Source organism: Phalacrocorax carbo, chromosome 4 (genome assembly GCF_963921805.1).
Source record: "Phalacrocorax carbo chromosome 4, bPhaCar2.1, whole genome shotgun sequence".
In the NCBI taxonomy this organism is placed as follows: Eukaryota; Metazoa; Chordata; class Aves; order Suliformes; family Phalacrocoracidae; genus Phalacrocorax; species Phalacrocorax carbo.
Window position 1 is genome coordinate 48,748,012 of NC_087516.1, and position 11,820 is coordinate 48,759,831.

The 11,820-nt window shown below is 42.4% G+C and overlaps 1 long non-coding RNA gene across 3 annotated transcripts; it reads right to left on the bottom strand.

Moving 5' to 3' along the window:
• Positions 1–4,389: 4,389 nt before the first annotated feature.
• LOC135313273 (uncharacterized) lies at positions 4,390–11,389 on the bottom strand. Of its 3 annotated transcripts, none has more exons than XR_010372891.1 (4): positions 11,160–11,389; positions 8,759–8,931; positions 7,793–7,861; positions 4,390–6,036 (listed from the first exon to the last, which is right to left on the bottom strand). It is a non-coding gene; the product is annotated as an uncharacterized LOC135313273 (long non-coding RNA). The 3 variants fall into 3 exon arrangements; XR_010372892.1 differs by lacking the exon at positions 11,160–11,389 and having other exon boundaries at positions 4,390–5,906; positions 5,993–6,036; positions 8,759–10,984; XR_010372890.1 differs by lacking the exon at positions 11,160–11,389 and having other exon boundaries at positions 8,759–10,984.
• Between the last annotated feature and the right edge of the window lie 431 nt (positions 11,390–11,820).

Consider the following 11,820-nt stretch of genomic DNA (forward strand, 5'->3'; position numbering starts at 1 on the left):
ATTTCTGAAAAATCCTCATATTTTTTTGCCCTGAAATGGAAAAGTTTGGTACAAGCAGCTCTGCCATTACAGACAAAGAAAGTCCTGCTCCTGAGGGAGATATTCAAGACTCTTCATATGCATTAACCATTCTCTTTCTGTGTTGCCCTTCATCCAGTCCATACGTTTGACTTCTGCAGTAGAAAAAACAGGTGTCCGCCAGAACAAATTGCCTGATGCACCTGTGGAGTACCTCTAGACAAGACATAGTCTTTACATGGAACTTGGTTGACATGCTATGAAAAAAATAGCTTGGGATCACATAATTAAAGACCGTTCCATAATGCAAGCAACCTTTACTCAGTGTAGGAGGTTACATTAGGATGGCTTATCAAAGAAATTTGTACCAAAGTCTTCATTTCTTTCACTTTGCCCTTTGTGTTGCTATATTTTCTCCCAACTCTGCCACACCATCCAGAAGGTCCATCCGTTTGCCCCAGGATGATATTTCAGTTCTTCCCTTGGCAGACAACAGCTCCCAACTGGTTTCCTCAGCCTGTGCTTTTAGCACACTGTGACTTCTGGTGACAAAGTTATCAATGGCACGATTAAATGGGAACGCTTTCCAGATGGCGCGGGAGGAATGCACGGCACTCTTCCTCCAGCTCAACCCTTGCCCTTTCAGGCGGCAGCCCTATGGCCTCTTCTTTAACCTGTTCCTTACCACTTGACAGTCTGCCTACAAATCCCCATCTCTCTCAGGTTATTTCAGTCTCCCACACAGTTCAGTGGCACTGAAGCCCTGCTAGATGAAATCTCTACATTTCACTTCCTTTGAAAAGGAATTATATTGTCAAAGAGAAGTATCCGTTAACCTGGTACAATACACCTTGGAAAAACTCCTGTTGCTTTTATTTTTTCCATTTTCTACTTGTCTTCCTATCTCTGTTCTCTATTGTTTCAAATCCATACTACTGAGGTGACACTAATGAGCTGCCCAGATTATTTTCCCTTTCTTCAACAGAAGGTGTAACAGACATTATCCCTGAATCATAAAGTGCTACCTTTGAGTTCATAGATTATTAAAAATCCTTTCTGCCAGACTTGCAATTTCCTCTGCCAGATCTTGGACTGTTATGAGATGGACATTATCCAGCCACTCCTCCATTGCAAACACATTCATTTGCACTTCTGTAGTTACTCCTGAATACCTTTGTCCCCATAGTCTACCTTACAAAATATAGCCTCATTAAAAAATAAAAGCAAAGTATTCTGTAGTTTGAGGTCATACTTGGACTACCTTTATCTTCATTACCTCCTTATTTGATTGGGGGCAAAAAGGGTGGGTTTTTTTGTACCTTGCTCCTAACCAGAGGAAACAGTCTTGTCTCCAGTGACAGATCTCAGCACATGCCTTTAAAGGGTTCAGATAAGCCATTGATGGCATTGTGTTACGTGGCAGGAGGATCCTAATACCTACAAATACTCAAATTTGAAGTGCCTTTGCCCTGGAATTTCACTGGCTGAAATAGCAGTAATCATCTAAAACCAACATTTGATCCAAAAGAGAAAGGAAAACCATTCTGACATTGATTTCACCTTCCGATATATTGGTCATTTTAAGTATCTATGTCAGCAAAGACTGATCAGAAACTGTTTCAATTACTATCTTACCTTATGTGCTGCAGCATCCCCAGAAGAGCTCCATCGGAGTAGGACAGCCCCATCTGACGCTGATGTGCCTGGGCCAAACCTGGTGTTTCTGCAGAGCACACCCTACACTTCCTGCAACTAGTATAGCCCAAGCCCAGCCACCACCCAGCAGACAAAACAAGTGCACACAGCAAACACAGGAAAAGTAGGGAGTTTTTAATGATTAATTTATGTTTCTCACAGGGAGAGCCATAGGCAGCATTTCATTAAATCCCCAAAACCCTCTTCCAAGTCCTGCTGGCTTGAATGTACAAGGAAGATCCTGTCTTTTCTGTCTCGAGCTCCTTCCACCTTCATCATGCCAAAATCCCAGATCAAGCCTTATTTAAGCAATATACAAGGAGCAATTTCAATCCACTTAATACGTGTAATCAAATAGCTCACTGCTCAGTATATTCCAGAGTTTGTGAATGCTTATGAAGCTGCCACAAAGCCTTCAGTGCACTTCAGAGCTCTGCTTTGAACTGCCAAAGAAACTGGAGGTTCTTGCCATAAAACTGAGGTCCAGTGTGTCACAAAGTGTGCATTGTTTTGTCTAATTTGACCCTGGAAACAATTTGTATGCTTTTTTTCCGAATTGGTGAATAATCACTGAACGACCAGATTCATGTCTCCCTGTTAGTACTGAAAGAGATTTTCACAGTGGGTTTGGCCCTCTAAGAACCATCCGCCCCATGATGCCATCTCCTCCCCTAATTTCCACATACTAAATTTTGTTAAAGAACATCTGAAATGCAGGATGCTTTTTTCCTCACATCACCCTCTGAGGAAACCTTTGCTTTTAGCTTCCATATCGATTTTAGGAAAGATCGAGAGAGCAAGACGTCCCCATGACAATCTTTGTAACACATTGGTCAAAAAGGTATATTTTTAGCCAGTGTCCATAATGTTTCATATTTAAACTGAATGGTACGTCTATGAACTATATTCTCATGAGAGCTGCCTAACGTGGCAGCGGCATGATGGTGTTCCCAGGTGCTACATGCTGAAGCAGAGCTGGCAGCAGACCTTTGCATCAGGATGCCCTTGGTACAAGGCATGCAAGAGTGCTCCTGGGCTTCTGAGGGTTTTAACAACATACAGACATGAGAAATGCCACCTGGGGCCATAGCGCCCATCCACCGAGCTCTATAATCTATCTGTGACAGTGGTTTGTTGTAAGTACGTGTGTACAAATCTGAATGCACCAATATGTCTGGCAGAGGTTACTCAATCCCTGTTGTTACAATCATTGCAACAGAGCACTCTTTTTGGAATGGTAATGTACACCTTTACATCATGATCCATGCAGTTCTAATGACCAAACAAAATAAACTTGGTCAGTTTAATCTCTTCAGCTGTCCTCAAAGAGTCTTTCTGATTACAAAAACCAAGCAGGCAGCACCTCTTCATTAGGAAAAAGAGAAAGAAGTAATAAATGAGCATATAAAACCCATGGGCTAGACTGGCTTACTAAAATGTGTTAAGCCTGGCTAGCATATGTTAATGAGCAGAGCCAAGAAAATGGCTCTAAATGGGCATGGAGGGCGTCTCCTATTTTCCTTGTCATCTTTGAAAGACAAAGAAATTTACTGGAGTAAACTGTATGGAAAGGAAGAGGGAGGTCTCCATGCACCTCTGGAAATCTCCCGGGGCTGCACAGCACAGCTGTGGCCAGCTTGAGGCCTTCCAGAGGAAGGATGCCTTGAAGCCTTCTCCTCCTGTGGTGCACCCCACCTCCCCTTGCCAACACCTCTCTTGGGGGTGCAGGCAGGACCACAGTACAGGCAGACACACAGCCCCAGCTGTCAGTCAGAGACATCAGTGGGGTTGTGAGGCAACCTAGGTACAACAGACACCAGGCCACACAGGAGTATATCCAAAGAAAAACTTTTTTATTTAATGTCAGCCCTTTTTTTTTTTTTTTTTTTTTTTTGTGAAATACTGGTAATTTCCAAAGAAAGCAACCAGTTTTCTTGGAGGTAGGTGTTTGGCTGAAAATTACTTTGTCAAAAAGCAAGTTTAGTGAAGAATACTTGACCACACCTTCTTCCAATTTCCTCCTCAGAAAAGCCTGTACTGGCCTTTGGTCCCGCTCTTCTTGGCCCTAGACTCGCACAAGCCACCAGTAGCTTGTGACTTGGAGGGAGCTATCTTACACACTGCTTTCTAGCTTTGGTCTTGTCAGCAGAGAGGAAAAGAGAGACAGAAAGAGAGATAGTACTCAAGGAAGGCAGAATCCTTAGAAACAAGAGATAATGAACACAGACAGACAACTTAGAAGTGAAATACTATAAAACAATACTGTCAGATGTTCTGAAAAATGGCCCACAGTGAAGAACTGGCTAGTCACACAGAGCTGGCTCTCCCTAGTCCCAGCTATTAAACTGTTATGAAGCTAAAATTGCATGAAATAGTTTCCTAACTTTACTTCTCTATGTATGTAATAACTATCCACACCACAAGGGTGTTTCACAACTGCAAAATGGGAAGAGGAGATATACACAAGACACTCTGTATTAAAATGTGATCTGTGCTATGAAAAACAAATGAGAACCCTGGATCTGACCTAACTGTGAAGTAATTTCAAATGATAATAAGATACCAATGATGAATTTGTTAAATCTGGAGTACATGTGGAACTCATCTGAAGCATACAGCCGAAAAATAAATACACTAATTTCAAAAGTGATGCAACGTGACATTTTGCCCATAAGCAACTAGCTGAGGACAGTCTAGCCTGCAATTACATTTCTATAGGCATAAGGTTGGTAAATTTTTTAATGCATGTTAATATTTCTTGTTTACATAATAGTTCAGCAAGACAGTGTTGTCCTTCTCAATTTAGAGACACCAAAAGTCACACTGACTGGTACAGCAAAGGTATACAGAGGTGTACAGAAGATACATACACACAGTGTATTAGTCTTTTAGCTCAGAAGAAAACCAAATACCTAAGTCTGGTTTCATATATGACACAAATATTTTTAATCAATCACTCATTTCTATTATCCGTGCATTCAGAAGATGTCTACATCCAGTCCTTACTGTTACTGTGTTGTCAATATGTTCATAGCAGGACCAAAGAAATTAATCTTCTGAAATCTTTTCCAGCACAAAATTTCTATGATTTCATCCCACCAAGTATGCACTGTCTTGTTCTGAATCGAGCTCCAATGTGCCCAGACTGTCCTTTCTAGATTCTGTCTAATCTCTTCTTGAAAGACCTCAGTGACAGCAATTCGGCTACTTCCCAGCAAAGTCTGTTCCAAAATCTAAGCCTTCTGGATATGTCTACAGAGTATCTCTGTTTTCCATCTACTACATATTTTGTATTTATAGTTCTTCGTAGTTCTTTGCAATTTTCATTACTGGCATTTATGGTCAAGATTTTGCAATAGTTTCTCCCATTCTTACACACTGATTTCTGCTTATTCACTGGATAAGAAACTTAGGTTTCTAAGATGGATTTCTCTTTTCTGTTCCCAGTGCTAGGAGCTTAAAAGTCAGGTGTAGAGATGCTGAGCACTGAAGGACTGATGGATCTGGTTTTAAGTACCTCTAGTCAATAAAACCCATCTACATATACGTCTGTTTCAGAAGAAGGTACAGCTTGAAACAAAAATAGGAATAATTCTATGATAACCCCATGGTTAGACAAGCCTTTAGTGGCTAAAATAGCATATCAGTTTGCATTGGTTAGCTTTCAGAGAAGGAAAACTAGATGCATCCTCCTCATTATCAGCTGCATAATTTACTGTCAGGCTGCTTGCTGCCAGTTTTGTTTCTAACAGACTTTGACTTTAAATAACTCAAGATCCTTTGTCCACTTAAAAGGGGCTTCATTTTCACTGTACAGCAAACAGTCGAAAAACATGAATATTGCTATGTAATATAGATAATGTCAAAAGTCAAAGCATTTTCTATTCCTTATTTTTTACTCCGTCTCCAGAACATAACTCCTTTCCTTTCCCACAGCCTTATACTGAAGTCTAACATCCGGGTAACAGTTAAGCTGTACTTTCATGCCAAGCACTGATAATTTATCAATATAGGGGAGGGACAGAGATTTACCAAGGCGACAGATGACTAGTGACTCCAAAGAACTGTGACAATGAAAAGGGAGCATTCTAAATTTTCAAGGACATTTTGGAAAAGTTATTTTGGATTGCCCCGTGGAGAAATCAGGAAGCAGGAGGCATATGTTACACGGCAGCCTTTCACGACACAACAGCCTAAGGGCAATGAGAAGATTTTCATACTACTGAGGGTAAGCGGTCCATGAGTCCTACAGTAAAATATTCTGTGTCAAGAAAATTACCTTGATTTTTGACCTCTGCATGATTCATATTCTTTCAAGTTATGCTGAAAAGACAACACATGAAAATAAAGTTATGGTGGGTGTTTAGCTGTAAACACAGGACTGTCTGGTCAAAAACACATGTGATTTTTACTCCCTTTCATTTACCTTTGTCTTCCTGCACATAGCGTTACCACTGAGAATTAAATCCCCAACAAGCTTCTGGATAGGTTTTCAGGCTAAATTCAGTTTATTGAGTATTCAAATATGTATGTAATGAACATGGGACCCATCCTAAAACTCTCATGAAAAATTACCCTTTTAATCTTAATTATTTTAACTTACAGCAATCGTTTTCTTAAGTGTGCTTTTAGGAACTGAAAACTTGACTAAAAGAAATATTTATATTGATTTCACAAACTAGGAGATGTTAACTTTTTTTTAACACCGTCTTTAAAGACTTGCCATGCCTGTATGGCAACAATGTAGGCAAAAATTTCCCAATCAATAGATATTTGATCAGCAGAGCCACCGAAAATATCTGGTTGCACATTTATAAAGAACATCATAGAAGACAAACACTGGGATGCTCCACTACCCTTTGAAAAATCTCTCTCTTTTGGAAACATTAACAATTACTTCCAAAAAAAAGAACAGTCCAAAACAAATTATAATTCCAGTCCATATGCTGAGAAAGTTCCAGAACAAGCTGATTTAGCATTGGTGAGAAAAAGCTGAGGAAGGGCAAACAGTAAGTCTGACCTTCATCTGTACCAAGTCTCTTTTATGCTAATTTGGCATTGTAAAAAAAAGCCTTTTCTGATGTGCAGTTTATAATTCCACCCATACAAAGACCACTTTACCTTACCAGAAGAGTACAAAGAAGCCCTGGTAAACAAAAACAAGCCCAGGATTTGTAAATGAAGTATAAGTGTCCCCTCTCTTCTCAGTCAATCGGATTAAGTTTACAAATAATACCTATATTCATAACAGGGAGCCCACATGCACACTCATCTTTATATAATTGCCTACATTTCTGTTATTATGTCCTATATAGGGGTAGGACTCAACATCCCACATGCAAACACCGACTTTGCATCTTCGGTTATAGCAACTCTGTGTTGAAAACCAGTCCGGGTGTCAGTATTACCCCTGGATGTCTATGATCCATACATCAGAATTGCACACCTGGTCTTGAGCGTCATCACTCTAAAATACTTCATGGCATAACATCCCACCAGCTACCCAAAGCAATATGCATGCACCAAAGACCCCATCTCGAGTGTGTGAAGAGGCTCACTTTTGTTTAAACTTCACAAGCATTTTCTTACTGTCCCCAGGTCTGCAAGATCCGTAAACTCCTCAAGGAGTTCAGAAAGTACAGAGTGCCTCAGGTCAGGGCACCTACCCAGCCAAATGCACCATCCTCCCCAACGGGTGGGATTAGCCCCTGCAGACCCAGCCTCTTGCAGGAGGCCCACTGCAGGGAGACTTGAGCTGCCCCATCCGCGTTGGGGCTCCTTACGGCACTGCTTTCTGCCACACAGGCACAGCCACAGTGAGGTGGACAGGTTTTGCACATGTCTAATAAGTCAACATTATGATGGGAAAAATTCACCCAATGCCAAGAGCTCCAGCAACACTGTATAACACTTCATTTGTGTGCTAAAACCCAAGAGGGATTTAAATGAATTAGATCCTTGTGCACAACAGAAAGTTAACCCTTGCTGAATGAACATTTTTATTAGTGGATCAGAATTAGATAGCATATATTTCTTATAAAGCAGTTTCATCTGAATCCAAATTAAATTTCTGACATACCATTTCTTTAAATGTTTCTTCTTTTTTTGTTTTATGAGTGCAGTGTTTCACCAGGCTCTTCTTTTTCCTCTATGCAACAAAAACAAAGACAACTTCTAAAAACAGAAGAAATAAATCAGAACACTCAAAGTCAAGGCTCTCACTCTGGTTTGACTTGAACCAGGGAAAATACATTACAAAGTACAGCAAAAGTTTGCCAAGTCTCTTTAATGACCCAGAAACTGATTATGATGTACTGAATTTTGCAAGTTAGTAAATCTGCCCACATACACGATAGCAAAACAAAACACTGGGGCTCTGTCATCAATGGGGTTTTCTGTTCAGAATTGCACAAATCCAGTAGCATAGGGACTTCCAGGGAAATCTCTTGGTGGTTAGCCAGACGAAACCAACAGGCACAAGAAGATATTATCCACAGACACCAGCAGATGCATCTTTGGTTGAATGTTTCTGCCAGCCATGCCACAGAGTCATCCACAGTCACCCCTGGCCCCCAGAAAGCCTCAGTGAGACTGGAGGGCTAAAGCCAAATCTCCACCCTGGTGTTTGTGCCTGCCTCCTCCTCTTGCCTATGTACTTTTGTCAGTGTCCTTGCATGTGAAAATAATGGTGCTGTTTCATGCTCCCTTATGGAGCAGTGGAGGACAAAGTCACAAATATTGCGCTCAGATGTATCATCCCTTTTTTCATTAGCATAAGGCATAATTAGGACTTGACCTAAAGCCACCTCAAGCCAGCTGATGGCTATTCACCCGCCCTGGGCTTTTGACCTGCACAGGTCCCAGTGTAGCAAAAGACACAGCACAGTTATTTTTGCACACAGGTTCACTGACAAGAGGTCACCATCATTTTAAAGATGTACATGCTGTGCCTATCAAAGCCAAGGGGTCTTAACCATAAGAAATGACTGAATTTCTATACATAAGGAGGAAGCTGGAAAATGAAATTGCATTACAGAAAACACACCTTTGTTTTCCAGGCTGTTCTTGCTTTCATACTCAAATGTTTTGTTTCCCTCATTGATAAGCACCACCGCTTGAGGATAGCTGTGTCCTTGGGTGGACACACAATTCATGGTGTTATTGCTGCAGCTTCTACGTATCTTCCTGGCAAATTTCTGTCTTAATTGTACTTCTTTCCTAAAGAAATGTGCTTTTAAGTCAATCAGGGTTTACAAATATCTCACCAAGTCAAGTGAAGTCCAAGTGGGTGAAAGGCAGTTTTATTTTCCTGCTACAAATTTTCCAATCACACCTATTTTTATGTTAGCAGGGGAAACCTCCATGATTTAATAACTACAAGCCATTTAACAAACATGAACTCAAACAAGCACTTGTGAAGAACAAAAACAAATGCTTCACTCTGAAAGGTATGTTTTCCTTTAAAACATTTCTTCCGTCAGAACATAAACATAAATTTAACTGATTTTTACATTTTTTTTTTAACAAAATGTCTCTCCCCACCCCCCAAACCAGATGGCTAAATGTTGACTCAGTGCAAGGAACTTGGGAGGTTATACAAACACGAACCTAGTTTGACAATCCATTATAACTTGGCTAATGCCCCTCCATCACCAATAATCAAGGTTCTGCTCACACTTTCATTCCTTTCTTTCTTGCTTTTGCTGAGTATATGCTGCACTCTGCTCAGATGAATCACCAGGATTTCTTTACTTTTCTTTCAAGAGGGCACTTTCTTTAAAAGCCTCTTAAAGGAAAAACATTTATTTCTCAAATGAAGCCCTTGAAAGGGTTTGCTTCTTGCAGGTGAATTTGCAGAAATTATCATTTTCAGAGCAGTTTCAGCATAGTTTTCTCTCTGCTCACCCCTTTTCAAATGGCAGCACTGCGCGGGGAAATGGTGCCCAGCTGCGGCACCTAACCCTGTGTGTCTGCCTCTCGCCCCACCCCAGCACTACTTGACTGAAAATCCAAAACTGAGATTTGATCTTAACAGAGATGCCGAAGTCCTGAGTCCGCCCCATACAAAGTTCCTCAACCCTAGTGGAAAACCTCCAAACAAAATAATCCTGCTAATTCTGACCTCCTTATCAGTTTCTTTATGGAGGCCTGAAATATCAGTTTTAAAGGGATGTTGGGGTGGTTTTTTTTCGTTGGTGGGAGGCACAGTGTCAGCTTGTGGGCTCAGCTTCTCTAACCACACAAATTCAGGCTCTCCCAGAAGCCTGGGGATCCCACCCAGACGCACAGTGGCACAGCAAACCAACAGCCCGGCCATTGGCTTGCATGGACCCCTGTATAGAAAAACGTAACACCACCTTGGCTTGTCGGTACAGGTGTCTACAAAGAGGCTTTGGCGTGGCTGCAGGCTCAGCTCTTGCCCTCTTCCCATGCAAGAAGGAGCCGTGGCTGTGTGAAGGACTGGCCTCCCAGGGACTGGCACCCCAGTACCCATCTTGGCAAAGCACCCTGCTTGGGCGCTGACCTGGCACATAAATCACATGCAGTGCAGGGGGGAACATGTGTCCTGCTTCTGCCAGGCAATATGTCTCCCCTGGCTGGTCTCCAAAGCGTGTCAGACCCGTGCATCTATCAGCGTGCTGTACCACATGCTGGGTTGAGGTAAGTAAAGCTTGGCAAGTTTGCATTTCCCTGCAGAGCATCGCTACTGCAGGCAGGAGTACCTCTCAGGCTGGGCAAAACATAATGAATGGGGCCCTCCAACTTCTCCTGGCTGGGGTCTCTTTGATGAAGCAAAGCAGGGCTGAATAAATAAACTCGTTCTTACCCAGCCTCTGTGGGAATCCAAATATTTCTGAAGATTTTGTCATCCGAAGTTGAATACAGAAGTGAGGATAACATATTGAAAGATCCTGAGGGAGTAAAGCTTTATTTAAGAGAAGTGACTTAGGAGCTCTGGAACTTACTCCTGCCAAAGCCCTCAGACATAAGGTCTTAAATCACTTATGTGCTCTCAAAGACTGGGAATTTAGGAGTTTAAAAGGGGTATCTAAAGCCAGTAACCTTTGAAATTGTCATATTTACAAAGGCTTTGAAATCTTGTTCCTGCACCCCTCATGGGAAAGGCAACCCACCCGAATGCAAAAATGTCTCTGAAAGACAACCACTTAAACGAAGCCTTTTTCCAAGCCTTTTGTCACTGCCAGCAAAATAAGGCACAGCCCTGTGGAGGATGCTCTGTGGCATGAGGTTGCCCTGGGCAGGGGGTGACAGCACTGGAGTGGAGCTGATGGGATGGGTGGTCACCTCTTGGAGACCAGTGCCACCAGCAGGTATGCAACAGGAAGAGGGCAGCATGCTGGTGAGGCCGGGGACCATGCTCTACGGGGCTGTGGGCAGGACAGGACAATGTGGTATGGCCCCACACGCCACAGCATGCGTCTTACCTGCTGGGATGAGCGTGGGGACAGCAAGCTCATCTCCCACTGCAAAATAACAGAGAAAAGACCTACCTGCTGAGGCAAGGCTTGTATGCCCATCTCACCTCTGATGCCGCAGAGGAGAGGGGCTCAGCTTTCAACAGCCAGAGCATCCTAAAGCACTCGCAGAGCCAAACAGTCAGGAAGCCAGGAGACATGTGGAAGGAGCCAGCAGAGAGCAAAGCATCCAATTCAGCAAATCCCTTAAGCATGTGTTTAAGTGCTTTACTAAATCAGGACCACAGGGCGTCTGCACAGATGGCCCTTGCTGATCCTGGGATACTGGCTAGTATCCCGCGAAGGGGCAAGGAGGTGGCTCAGTCCCCTGCAAAAACAGGCAATGGCAAGTAAAGGCAGTGCAGGTACGCGGGCAAAGCCTGCAGCCCTCTGTAGCAGAGACAATCTGCATCCAAAGGGATGCTCCTTGGAGCAGTTCACTTCTCTGGGAAGTCACGCTGAGTTATTACCACACAGTATCTTTTCTCTCTTTTCTCTTTTGCCACAGGGTTTTTCTTTTTGTTGTTGTTTTTCTTCCCCCCCCCTTTTTCCCCCTAATGTTGTTTATTTCAAGTTTCTCATCTCCACTCGTGACAGTGGAAAAGCCTTATCCTACATATGTTCTGCAGAT